This window comes from Phalacrocorax aristotelis, chromosome 7, assembly GCF_949628215.1.
Source record: "Phalacrocorax aristotelis chromosome 7, bGulAri2.1, whole genome shotgun sequence".
In the NCBI taxonomy this organism is placed as follows: domain Eukaryota; kingdom Metazoa; phylum Chordata; class Aves; order Suliformes; family Phalacrocoracidae; genus Phalacrocorax; species Phalacrocorax aristotelis.
Genome location: NC_134282.1, coordinates 1,734,009 through 1,748,288, shown reverse-complemented (window position 1 = coordinate 1,748,288; position 14,280 = coordinate 1,734,009). Strand labels below are relative to the sequence as shown.

Below are 14,280 nucleotides of genomic sequence, written 5' to 3'. Positions count from 1 at the left end.
TGGCTGAGTGTAAATGCTATTCTCTGCATAATACAGTCACAGGGCATTTGCAAGTTGGAAAGAGAGGAGAAGCAGGTAGACAGGAAGAGGGCAAACAGAAAGACAAAGACTGAGGCTTGCTAACCACTGTCTTCTCCAGAAAGGTTTACCTCTGAATCTTTCATTTGAAAACCTACTATACTAATTGACATGCCTTATCTAGTTGTCATCATGGTGTTTTTCTGTCATGAGACACCACCTAGAAAAATACAGAATGATCTTTTTGTCGTTTTGTTTCCCAGATTACTAAAAATGGTGGAATCATATGGAATGCTGATAAACTAGGAACATTAGATAATGATGCATTTTCTTTGAGCTTACTGATTTTTTTTCTCCAGTGTAACCACTTAACTATTACACCTATCTTAAACTGCTTAAAAGTGATATTCAAAACAGAGATGTCAAAAAAACAGTAACAATTTTTAGAAAGAGGAAATGGGTCTACCTTCTGAACAAACATATTTTCTCAACAGCCTGATGAAAAGATCGTTTTCACCTCAGACTAAGTTGTCACTCTCAATTTTCTTCCCTCTCATATATACACATCCAGACCCACTGCTGTGCTCCAGTTGTTTTGATAATGCAAAGCTATCATGAAAACATCTGAATACACAGTAACATCTAAAATTTAGCAACTGTAATTTGCCGTGCTAAATTAAATGCCCTAAATATATATTTCCACTGGGAAAATGTGTGAGTCAAACTAACACTCTGTATGTATTTGCAATAAGCAGGAAACAGAGTGAAAAAAAATATATATGCTTTATTCCAGTTAATATATGTCATGCCCATCACGACATGTAAGATTGCCAAGCTGCCAAGCACATGGAAGCTATGCATAGGTGCAAATACGCTAAGCAGCAAATAGTAATTTTGATGAGAGTGTTGCTATTTTGAACTTTGATACCTTAGTAACTCCACAGTAAAACAATACAACCACCTCTTCAATTGTCCCTCTCTCCCACGGAGCTGGCATGCAAACAGGGGACTGTACCATCAGATGTGCTCTTGACTCACAGTAATTCCAATGCAGTTCATTTAAAACAACATCAACAACAAAAAAAACCCCACCCCAAACCAACCACTTCAGTCACGTGTGTCATAACCCAGATTACACATAAATACTTCCTAGAAACTTCTGAGGTCACTGGGAAATTCTGAATGCATTTTTTTGCCCCTTTCCTACATATTATTTTTGTGCCCTCACATGCAGAAGAACAGAATTTGAGCCCATTCTGTGAGGCACTTGTCACCACCAGCCTCCACTGCTAGGATCAGTTCTGGGAAAAGTTCTGCAGCCTGGAGGCTCTGTTTTCGTATTGCCCACAGGTGAGTAAAGAGTTAGCCTATGAGCCTGCTAGTGTCTGTTTAATAGACAACATTTGAACCCAACAAGAGATCAACATCTTCAACATCTTATAGGATATGGCTCAACTCTGGATGTTTGGTTTTCCAGCTGATGTGTCCTGTTATACACGTATAGTACAATGAAGAGTATTCAGAACTTCCCATTTGCCTCAGAGGCAACCACAGTTAATGCTCTGTAATCTGCATTACAACACATTTTGGAAGAATTAATTAAAAGCAAAGAAAACCACAAATATTTTTTGGATGAGTGGATATATATGGTGAATGCAGTGGCAAGAAAGACTGTGGGATTCATAATTACAAAGAGAATAAAATCCTGACCTCCTGTATATGCAGTGCTACTAAAATTTCATTGTTCAAATTAGGCAAAAGCTCTCTGCTATTACTAATTTCAAGGTCAGCTAGACTATAGCAAAAAAAATTGGTAACGATGCTCAGTGTTTTGAATAATCCAGACAGAGCTATTAATAAAATAGAAAAAGCCTCACTTACCTCAACAGTTGTAAGCTGTTATTTCATACTCGGCAAACTTTCACTCCCTACTATCTAAACAAAAGTTCTGCAATCCTGACGCTGGAATACCTCTCAAATACAGACTGCAGAATACCAAAAAAAGAGGAAGCCTATGTTGTCCTTACTAGCAGGCATCTCTCCAGGGATGATTGGTCATTACCCTGGCAACCCTCACAAATGGCAAATGACGTAAAGAGAGTGGGAAAAAAGCCACTGAGAGCAGAAAGCACTATATGCATTATAGATAGTTCTGAGAATCCATGCTCACATATGCATTAAATGGCTTCAGAGGAGCACTAGGGACCTTCCATTTTGCAGAGATGCCTGCCAAGGTGAATGAGAAACTCTCTAATTTTTTTCTTAATCAAAGCATTGGGAGCATCCTTAAGTCTTTAATGGAAGCAAATTGGTTTCTGATGATTTTAATAATTCAGACACTGTTTTTATTCCCTTTTTTTCAATTCTGTTAAAATTTCCCATTGAAATAGCTCACAGTGGTATTCAGACAAGAGTGGATGTATTTTGAATTATTCCTTTTCACTGTATTTATTGTTATGTAAAGTTATTTGTTATTGTATTTATTCACCTTAGGTCTCATACTCTCCTTTTTCCCTAACAATGCATTTTACAAACCATAGAAGAGTTCTTGTGTTTATGTCATTCGAAATAAACACATTAGCAGTGATACTGATAACTATACTCTGCCTAAAGAGGACACAATTCTAGCCAAACATCAGAGAATAAATTAGAAAGCACTTTGTTATTTTTGCACAGCATGATCGCAGTGAATTTGACCACACTATGATGCATACATCACGGAGCTAGAGAGATCTGGGTGTGGTTAATTCTTCCACATTTAGATGCAAAAACTCACAAGTAAGATGAAAAGGAAGTCTGCTTTGAGATTCTTTAGCACCTGCACCACTCGCCTTTACACCATTAAGTAAAACTGAAGGGATGCTGGGTGTGAAACCCAAGAAAAGCATCTTCTACCCCTGCTTGCATACGTTACCAATTACAATTCAGGATCAGGCATCCTTTTACTTGCTCTTCTTTGGACCTCAGAATTTCTGGATTCCTAAATGCACACGAGCCAGCTTTCAAAGAGCACACTGGAAAGCACTCGCAGTCATCACTTTATAACCTAAAGGAAAGGGCACAATTCTCAGAGATGAAATAAGAACAACTGAGGAAGTAAGTGAACCGAGGTAGCTGCTCTAACCACTTCACAATAATGTAAAAGTTGGAGGGGAAAGGCTCTACCATGACAACTGAGTTTTGTGCTGAACTCCTGATAAAAACACGTTAGATGTATTTGAACTCTGCCCCACTTCAAACCTGAAATGGAACAGAAGTAATGAAACAGCAGCTGCAACTAGGATATTTCTGCACCTAGCTGCCTAAATTAAATTAGTTAACACTTTCTGGAGTAAAATTTAGCACTCATTGAAATTGAGATGCATTCAAATATAGGTGTCTTTGAAGAAGAGGATAGACAGGCTTTAGAAGCCCAGCTTGTTCATACAAGAATAAAGGCAAGAAACTTTGCCAACACCTAAGTGAAAGAATTACATCCAGGTCCTTCAAGAGCAAACTAACTATAAAGGTAGGAAGAAACAGCATATTAAGCACAATGTACACATTTTTACCTAAGAAATCCTGTTAAAAATACTATTTTCTAAGCATAACAGAGGGCGCTGAACTGATCATTGCGTAGAGAAGTACATGCACTACTTCACCAAACAACAAAGTTGACGTAAAAGAAAAGTCTTTTATCAGAACAGTGGCTCTAGAAGAGTGAGATTTCCTTACAGACATAGCAACACTCACAGCCCCCAGTTTCAGGTGTGGCAGAGTCACGACATTGCCACACTGCTGCCCTGCACCTGGAGAGAGCCTCCCAACACTAAGCACGAAGTAGCCTTACCCTCTGGTTGCTTTTGGTCAGGCTGAAGATTTGACTGAATCTTGCACAGCCCCACGATCACAATTTAAAAGCAGAGCAACAAGAGGGAAGACAAGTATCTTCACTCCTTCTTTTTCCACTTGTTTCCAGGCAGTGTTAGTTCTACACAGAATCGCCATCTACCCAAGAGAAAACGTAGCTAGATCAGCAGCAGGGCCCCTGACTGTCCTCATGACTAGGGCAGTGAGCTGAGATTTAAGGAGACCCAAGTTACTTACTCGGCTATACTACTACCTAATTGGATGAGTTCTCACAAAATGTTTCCCAGCTGTATAATGTGAATAAAGATTCTAACTCCTTTAAAAAGTGCTTTCAGTGCTATCACTGAAAAGGTTTATATAAGAAAGGGATTCATTTTTATTATTTTCAAAATCGACTATACCCCTGCAATCAGGAGGAAGGTAGTACTCTTGTATCATGACAATTTTCCAAAAAGGCTGAACAAGCCATTGCAAGTGACTGAATTTTATGACAAAACAAGTAATGAACAGAAAGGATATTCAAAATATAATCGTCCATTAAGTGTACTTTATTTATTTGCTGAAGACAACTCATTTTTAATTATTTATACTCTGGCAACATCATACTAGCAAGTGTTCTGCTGGGTTGTAATTGACAGACGTATCTTGATCTGAGCGAAGTGAAACCTCAGGATAACTTTATCTCTGATGTTACATTTTTTTCCCCAACAGGAGGACAGAAAGCCCTATTTCATGTTTAGAAGCCACAGAAGGCAAAGTTCATCAATATGCAGACAGCCAACGCATGCTCTGTGCTTCCCATAAATCTTCCCTTCGATGGTCCAAATCCAAGCTGCTCATTTTTTCCCCCACAGTTACCCTTTGCAGAAATTTAGATCCAACTACAAACTTTCTACATCCCTTCCACTCATTACCACAACTGAACAAAAATCTTACCCTTTTAAGATGTGCTTTTTAAGAACAAATACAGCCTGTCATGGACATATTTTGTATGAAATGTTTTTACTATGTAAGACCAAAAGGTATTTTTAAACATACAAAAACTTTCTGTGTTTGTGCAAAAGGTGATCTTAACAAAACCTTCACCTTTTTAATCATATCCAAACCTACACACTCACTTTTGCCTCAGCACGTGAGACTGACTCCTGTGACTGTTCCGGGCAGCACAACGGGGGGAAAGCCAGTCAGTGAGTGGGGAGGAGGGGGAGACACTGGTGCAGAGCTGCAGTCAGCGAACAAGGCTTCTAATGGAGTCTTAGGAAGAAGCACAATGACAGAATCTCACACCCACCCCATGATACTGTGTCAGCCACACTGCTGAGTCTAACCTATGTAGTGCCTGATGGAAAATAGGGTTGCCAATCCTTAAAGAATCCTTTCCATACACTGATAAAATTTGCCGATACATTAGAAAATTAAATTAAAAATTGGTCAGTACATTAAAAGATTGGAGACAGAAATCATCAGGTAAGTAAGTTATTCCTGATTTTATTCTAGGTGATTGATCCCAGGAAGTATCAGCTCACTCAGGTCAGTGGGAGTTAAAAGTCTGCAGCATTTTCCTGGACCAACCATTTAAATGCTTGTGAAATGCATCATGTTGCAGAATACAGCCACTTAAACATGCCTGCAGTCACCTGGCGTAAAAGACAATCACATGGGGCCTTCTCCATACTTTCCAAGTTCTGTCCTTCCCCTTATGTGTGTCTACTCCAATCTGGCTTTTAACTGGAGAAAATTAGTTCAGGTTTTAGCAGGCCCAATGCACTATATGCCAGAGGGTTACAGAAAAAAAAATAATCCCAAACTGTCAGAACATATTATTTCTATAAAGACCCTTACCCTGTCATGTAAACATCAGAAAGGGGTGAATGATGATTTTTGTTTCCTAAGCTATGAATAGGATTCTGAACAATGCACTGTTAAGTAAGCAAAATTTGTTTTGTTCATCCCTCTGGAGGACAGATGTGTGCCTTGTCAGATGATTCCAAACCCATTATTAGTGTCCTTGCGCTTCTCCATTAGCAATATTGCAACTAGACTAGCTGATGTCAAGGATGTCCATGGTGAAAGATAACAACATTCCTTAGTAGCAGAAACGATAGGCTTTCAGCATGCTCTGGCTTTCCCATGATTTGGGTTTAACTGGAACATTATTACAGTGAAATTCAGTGAGATACACTAAGGAGTAGAAAGTACTAACATTCAGAAAATGCAAACGTCTCAATATGAACACACTGCTGTTAGTATCCTTTAGGACTCAGTTTTAGTCAAATTCACAGATGCAGCCTGCTCTTTACCACAGATGTATCCAAAAACCAGCAATCTATTAGTCTTGCTCCATCTTTTTTCCAGTTCAAGCATTTGTCATCTGGCATCTTTGCGACGCAGACCAGTCTCTCCTGATCCCATAAATGATGTGCCAAAATATTCCAGCAGAAGACAACCACCCTAGCTGGGGAACCCTGGGGCCGGAAAACCGGAGTAGTTCTGACAAGAGAGGACAGTGGCGAGTCCAACCATTCCAACACAAGTCAAGGCAAGGTCATACAGGCCACCAAGGATGGTGTCAGCTGCAGTCTCTGCTGAACTACTTTCAGAGCTGGTAGTTCAGATTAACCATCAGCTACCAAGTCAACCGAACCACTCTTCTGGTACATGACACAGCCACAGGATCCGTACAGCACTAGAACTTCTAGTAAACAACATAGATCTTAAGTGCCTAGGACTGGCTATCCCTGTGCTACAACCAGCGAGCATGAAAGCACTAGTATACACTTAGAGAAACTGTGTTTACAACTTTGTTTAAGGCAGATCTAAACAAGCCATTGAAAATCAGTAGCTTCTGAGAAATGTAGCTTAAAAGGCCTGGTTTCCTCTGGTTGTGTTTCGTGTTTGGATTCCTTTGTGTGTCCCAAAAAGCAAAAATTTCTGACCAAAGCTCTTACTAGGATAAAGAGATTCGTGCAGTCTGTGTTCTGGATGGATTATCTGTTGTCAACTAATATAACATAGCTTATGCTGCAGCCTTATCATCTGTAGAAGCAATCAAAAAGGTAGCATACACTCAGTTTCTTAAAAGCACTAGTTTAAAAATATCTGAGACTTTCTCACATTAATTCTCCCCTACCAGAAGCATCTCACAGTGCTAGACAGTTTCCTATCTCAAAAAAATAAATTTTCTTGATTGTTCGGAGAAAACAAGTATCACAACTGATAATAAATCTCTCCCCCTAAAAGCCTTCTATAGTTAAAAGGCTCAAGAAATTAATAAATACAAAATACCAAGACTGTCACAGAGCGGTACTCTTATATGCTGTTAACATCCTGTGAAAAGAACATCCCTGACCACCCTCCTAGCCAGTACTCCCTATGCCATAGCTAATTTTCATATAAAGCAGTAAATAATGAAGACTGCCCACACACATAAGCTGACACATCAGGACTCAAGGAAAGCTCATCATCTGCAGATCTTGTCAAGTTCTGCGCTGTAACACATCTTTTCCTGACAACACTTGGAAACAGTGATTTCTCCCAATTTCACTTCCAAGGAAGATGCCTTGGGCCTGATGCACCTCTTGGCTACAATTCTGCTGCACTGAAATAAAAGACACTGCACCAGTGTAAAACTGGTGAGAGGGAAGAATCAGGCTCCAAGATAGCCACAGAAGTGGAAGAAAAAGGGATTACAAATTTCCATGTGATATAAAAATCAGAATTCTTATAAGAGTGACTATAAAGTTTATATACTTATTTATTTGTATTCTTATATACTATAAACAGTATATAAAAATGCCATGAACTTATGTGTTACACAAATTCCAATAATCATCAAAAAATGCAAAGATCTTATCTACCACCCCAATGACTTTTTAAAATGGAGCATGTTAACACAGATGTGTGCTGATGCCGTAATTTAGCAGCTGATGCTTTTGAACAGTAGTAGCGTGACCACCCCAGAATACTGATTTTCTGTGAATAAATATTCAGATAAAGCACTGCTATCCTAAGCTTCCCCATATAAATCAATGTCTCCTGAATAAAAGCACATCCTTTTCTGCAACAGAGTTCTTGCTGCAGTACAATTGCATTGCTCTACATGCTCATGTTGGATGATGAAGTACATACTTCTCATAGCAATGACCTGAAAGAATTCAGGAAAAAAGCAACAATCTCTTTGCAACCATGCCCATCGAGCAAATACACTCTTATTTTCCCTCACTACCATTTAATAATTAAGTTTATAACAATCTTTTTTTCTGTGATACAATAATACATAAATGTAGAAAATCAAGCCAATACCTTGTTTTCTGAAACCCAGTAGAAATAACGCTGCTCTAGTTTGTATTCCAAAACCTGCTACATTGACGTTGATTGCCGCGTCTCTGCCCCCTGCTTCCCCGATGCCCTCTCCTGGTGGCAGAACAAACGTTGCACAGGACAGGCACGGTTACACCAAAACCTCCCCTTCACGACAAACATTGCCAGATGTCAGGAGAAAACAGTTTTCTATAGTAAACAGGCCAAGATTCCAAGCCTACCAGGGTTCCACAAAGGTAGCATAAGATGTGTCACGGACTCCTGTAAGGTCACTGATTAGCACGCCCTTACAGCTCTACTCCTAAGACTGCCTTATTTCACCCAACAAAGAATGCATACACAGAAACAGGGACTCAGGGCTCCTCTCTCTCAGAGGAGCAGATTAATCAGCAGGATCTCCTTTTGGATTCCTCACCTGTGCTTGCACAGGCCCATGATTCTTCGCTGCATGGTATCACACTGTGAAACCGCTAGTGAGGCAACACAGCACTCACCTGGGAAGTTGGGAACGGGAATTTGAATCTTGCCAGGCTGAAAACAGAGCATCTGACCAAGAAACAGATCTGCACTCCATGCTACCTGCTCAGCTATTTTAGCCAAATTTCCATTCTAGCAGTGAGAAGAGCTAGGTCAAAATGCCTCGTATAATGGTAGGACTCAGCTGACACAAAGATCTCCTGTTTATCATCACACTAAGCTGGCTTCCAGCTGTAAGTTGCTTTGTGTCTACACATGAGAGGTACTGAGCCAGGTCAGGTTTGGCCCAGCTGCCAAGCAAATAAGCCCTGCAAGAATCCGAAGTGACTACAGACCAAGCACTAAGCCTGAAACATTAAGTTCTGCCAAATCTGAGCCAAACGAGACATCTGTACACAAGAGACTAATTTGAGAAGGGCAATATAGGCATGCTTAAGTTCTGGCCAGGGCTGGCTTAACCCAGCAGACCTGTTACCCCAGACCCAGTTCCAGGCAGATGTTGCTGTACCACCTTCACACCTAATCTGGCTCAGTGAGTTCATACTATGCCTGAGTTAACAAGGAAAGCAGTCCAGAGTCCTCCAATTTGGTTTCACAGAACAATAAAGCAGCACTAACATTATGTGGGTTTTCCCTCATTCTCCACTTTATCCTAGCTGCTATTATTCCAGCCAGTCAGATGAAATCTCAGCATGCATTCTCTTTTTTCTTTTTTCCCCTCTCCAAAAACCAGTCAGGACATCCATTGGTGATGGAAAGTTGACCGTATATTAATGGCAAGCACCATCACCTCTTCCTTCAATCATGTTCCAAAATAAGAGTGAGTCACGGGTCTTTTACGAAAGGACAAGTTAAACACACCAGCTCCAAAAGAAGATTCTGGAACACATATCCCTGTGACTGCCTTGCTGGAGTCACAGAGACATTTCAGACATATCTCCTCTCCTCACCATTTTCAACTGCTAAGCCCAAACACCCTGTGCAGTGGTTATGCTGTCGCAAATCCAGGTTTAAGGTGTCCGTCTTTAGGTACATTTTATATGAAACAAATTCAGCACTTGGATTCCAGTCTGAGGTGCGACGCTAAAGGTCAGGTGTGGTAATACTGAAGCCCCTTGGTGGGGTTTAGCATTTAGTTTGTGTTGTAGCTCTTTCTCTGCAGAAGGAGGATGATAACGTATTTATACCCACAGCATCCCTGTAAGGAAGGGAAGCATTACAACTGACAAGTACCCAAGCACACTAGCAAAGCAAGCGGAGAGGTGGGAGGTCATGCAAAGTGCTTGAGTGAAAGAGCGTTAACGATTATTTTGCTTTTTCATCTACAGACACTTTTCTAGTTCACATAAATATTGAAGACCTTCTGAAAATAAGAAAAATGAAACCTTTAACATGCATTTTGCAATCAAGGAGGAACAGAGACATTATGAATAACCCATTGTCACAGCCAGTCTGCTGCCATGTCTAAAAGCTGGTGCTGCAGTCCAGGAGACTGGCAGTTGTATGGCACTGTTCAAAAGCAACAGGCCATCAGCCACCCAACAGGGAAGTGCGGCTTGTTGAGAAACAAAAAAGTCATTCTCTTCAGTTTTGGCTCAGCATATGCATCACTTTCTACATTGCTTTATATTACCAGAAAGGTGAATGCACTTGCTTGAAACAATTACATCTTAATGAAGTTTCAAAAACCTCAAAGCAATAATCAGGAAGCTTCAGATTCTCCAGACTATCACTGATGAAATTAACTTTTGCTTCCTAGTAAACATAATCATTTGGAGTCTTAATTCATGCTTCACTTTTAAAAAGATTCTTCTGCTTATTCCTGTGGACAGTTTATGCTAATGTCTGACTCTAGAGTTATTATGTACAACGTCACATATGATATTATGTGATATTCCCATGAAAAGCACATAGTCTGCATTACACCTACACCTGCAACTCCTGCTGAGATCCTATGGCCACTTGTACCAACGTGGGATTGGTACAAATAGATAACATACATTAATTCTTTCTGCTTTGATTTTATAAGTCTTGCTTCTGAGGAAGCTAAGCAAAAATACTTTAAAAAATTTAAAAGTATTTGGGTACGTTATGGACAGTGGTGGCCAAACTCTAGATTTCACCTGCTCTTACGCAAACACAGGATAGCATGCAGGCATTCACTGAAATAATCCTAGATTTGGGTCTCCCTAAGCAAGGTTGGACTCTGCTGAAAAAAGATGCCTGGAGTCTATTTCTCTTTGCATTGAACTTTGTAGGGTTATCCTCACTACTGTAAAGCAAAGTCACTGTAAAATGTTATCAAATCACAGTGATGATGTTCTACACATTTTCCAATGATGTAAATGCCTATAAAAGTGCAAAGCAGAGAAAAGTAAGGCCTAGGCAGTTGTCAGTCTGAATTTCCTTCCCCATATCCTCCAGGCATCTTGAGGATTACACAGGTTTGGCTTTATTTCTTTACGCTTGTCAAATCCTGAGGCTCCTCGATATCAGTATGATTTCCAGTGCACGTTACCTTGCAGTTCTTACTGTTGGTCCCGATCAGCCACTGGAGCAGCAAAGGTTAGTCACATGCAGGCATGCCCTCTCTCCATGTCTCACACAGCCACAAGCTTCTTTACCCCAGCACACATTTTCTGGTGGCATCGCCGGGAATTCTTCTGTGTCAACAAAATACTGGAGAAGAACAAAGCAGCAGAATGTGGTGCTTGTTTCTGCCCTGCAGATCTGTCACAAGTAGCTCTTGTTCAGAGTGCAGGATTGGCTCAAAGTGTCAATTATCATATGAATATGATGAACCATGTCATGGTTTTAGCTGGGATAGAGTTAATTTTCTTCACTGCAGCTGGCATAGTGGTGTGCTTTGGACTTAGTATGAAAGCAATGTTGATAACACACTGATGTTTTAATTGTTGCTAGGGAGTGCTTGTACTAGTCAAGGACTTTTCTAGCTTCCCATGCTCTGCCAGGTGCACAAGAAGCCGGGAGGGGAGGGGGCACAGCTAAGAGAGTGGATTCAAATTGGCCAAAGGGATATTCCATATCATGTAACGTCATGCCCAGTATGTTAACTGGGAGGGGCTGGCCGGGGGAAGGAGGCAGCAATCACAGCTCAGGGACAGGCAGCATCGGTCAGTGGGTGGTGAACGGTTGTATCATTCGTGTTTCTGTTTTTTTCCCTTTTCCTTTTTATTATATTATCATTATTGTTATTATTATCATAATCATTACTATTATCATTATTATTTTGTTTTAATTATTAGACTGTTCTTATTTCAACCCACAAGTTTTTTTTTTTTTTTTCTTCTGCTCTTCCGATTCTCTCCCCCATCCCAGAGGGGTGGGGGGAGTGAGCAAGCAGCTGCATGGTGTTTAGTCAGCCGACTGGGGCTGAACCACAAAAACCATTACTACAAAATAAAGTACAAGCAGGAGCTAAATGAAGATCCTCCAGCACTGTAATTCCAATTTTTCTAAACTGCTTTTCTCATCTACAGTTAATTCCTCCTCCTCAAACAACTCTACCTTGGGTATTAGTGCCACATACTGGAAATCACAATAAGACATTACCTTTAAAAGATTTCATACTACAAAACCGAGGTGCACTGACTTTATGAGGTATAGCTAGTGAAACAGCAGTATTTGTATTTATCTTCCTCATGCTAGCATCTGTACTTTGTAGTTCTATTGTATTATAACTTATGTAAAAACTTCAAATTTCTTAATTGTAGGATAAAATTATGAAGTTTCCTCATTAAAGAAAAAGTGAATCAAACTGTGTCAAACTAAATTCCTTACCGTTGTGAGTTAGTAAGTCCAACCAACCACCTCGTGATATTCGTATAATTCAGCTGAAAATACCCCACCCAACTGTTTGCCCTTACTGTTGGATTTTACTATTTTTCCTAGGTTTCGATTCAGGATGAGACTTAAAAGGGGGACTGCTAGTCACCAGCCTAACATTAACTGCAGCATCTTGGGAGCTGTAGTCCAAACACACACACCTAGCCTGCTTTTTTTCTTCACTAGCACGAAGTTTGGTGGAATTTGTAATAATCTTTTCTATCCACAATGGCTTTACAAACCTCCTGAATAAATTACTGGGTATTTCAAATGCAAGTTGTTTCTCTCTTCTTACTTACACTGATTCAGTGTAAGTAAGGACATATGATTGAAATTTAAGTCACAACTTTGAGTAAAAAACCAAAGCTTTGTGGGAAGTTCCGAACTCCTTATCAAAATGAGACAATGCAAAACAGCACTAATTTTTGTCTTACAGTGAAAATATAAGAAACATTTCTTTATTATTTACAGTCCAATAATTAATCATTATTAAGATCACTCATTATGCCTATGTAAAGGTAATAAACAAAATGTCACTCTATTCTGCTGACTACATATAATCACTTGGAGATCCTTACTACAGTATTACAAATAGGCTACACATCTTATATGAACTTGAGAAGAACAATCCTGATTATAGTAGGCCAAACACAAAAACTCTCCACCAAACCAGCACCCCATCCCCTCCAAAAAAAAAACCTCATGCAGGAAGTAAAAAATGCTTCCACTTTAAGCTAATTCTCCTATTCTCTAGTTAGAATTTTAGTCTTCTCTAATGCTAACCTCTGGTTATGCCTGAGCTCTCTTTTGTTTTCTTTAATTCATCCAACTTTATTCTGGTTGTTCTGGCTGAGCGTCAAGTTTGGCTGAGAACTCTGATGCCAAACAAGGCAATCTGAACTCCTTGTTACAAGTTAAACTGCTGAACAGGCAGCTGAGCTGGCAAATGAGGACTGCCCAACTATCCAGACTAGCTAGCCTCAGGGATCAAGGCCTGAGGTGCAAAGGAGTGCCCCATGCAAGACGAGAACACAAGGCTGGGATATCAAGATATACTTTAAATATGCGTTTTTCTCTGTGAAAGAGGCCAAAGGAGCAGCAGCAGTAGCAAGGCAAGGACACAGGGAAGGCCCAGCTGCAGTAACTGTTGCTCCTTTCCACAGCCAGCCCCTCTCCGCAGGGGTTCTCCCCTTGACCCACTCCTCTGTACCCCCTCATGCAGCAGCAAGCCCACCCCAGGAGCCCTTAGGACCCCAAAACTGCTCCTTCGGGCTCTTCCACTGAGAAAAAACAAGTGTTAAAGTATGTCTTAATATCCCAGCCTTGTGTTGCTCCTGTCTCACATGAGGTACCACATTGCACCTCAGGCCTTAATCCCTGAGGCTTGCCTAAGCTCCCGAGCTGCCTTTCCCTACTCCATTAAGCACAGCAGCCTTCCCACCAGCCCTCCCCACCTCATCTGCCCTCCCAGTCCTTGCCGGCCCGCTCTTCACGCCCTCCTGCCTCGCCATTCCCCTCACACCTTCCCGCCTCGCCATTCCCCTCACACCCTCACGCCTCGCCATTCCCCTCACACCCTCACGCCTCGCCATTCCCCTCACACCCTCACGCCTCGCCATTCCCCTCACACCCTCACGCCTCGCCATTCCCCTCACGCCTCGCCATTCCCCTCACACCTTCCCGCCTCGCCACTCTCCTCACGCCACCACCCCGCACGCTGCAACCAGGCTTGCTTGCTTGCTTCCCCGCCCTCCACTTCCTGACTCAGGA

General features: G+C 41.0%; 1 protein-coding gene across 1 annotated transcript in view; it reads right to left on the bottom strand.

The window, feature by feature from the left end:
• GNB4 (G protein subunit beta 4) overlaps positions 1-14,280 on the bottom strand; it is a 76,209-nt gene that overhangs the window by 61,620 nt on the left and 309 nt on the right. The window contains exon 2 of the mRNA XM_075098426.1: positions 11,183-11,343. The gene's annotated coding sequence lies outside the window, so the exon portion shown is untranslated. The remainder of the gene's footprint in view (positions 1-11,182; positions 11,344-14,280) is intronic.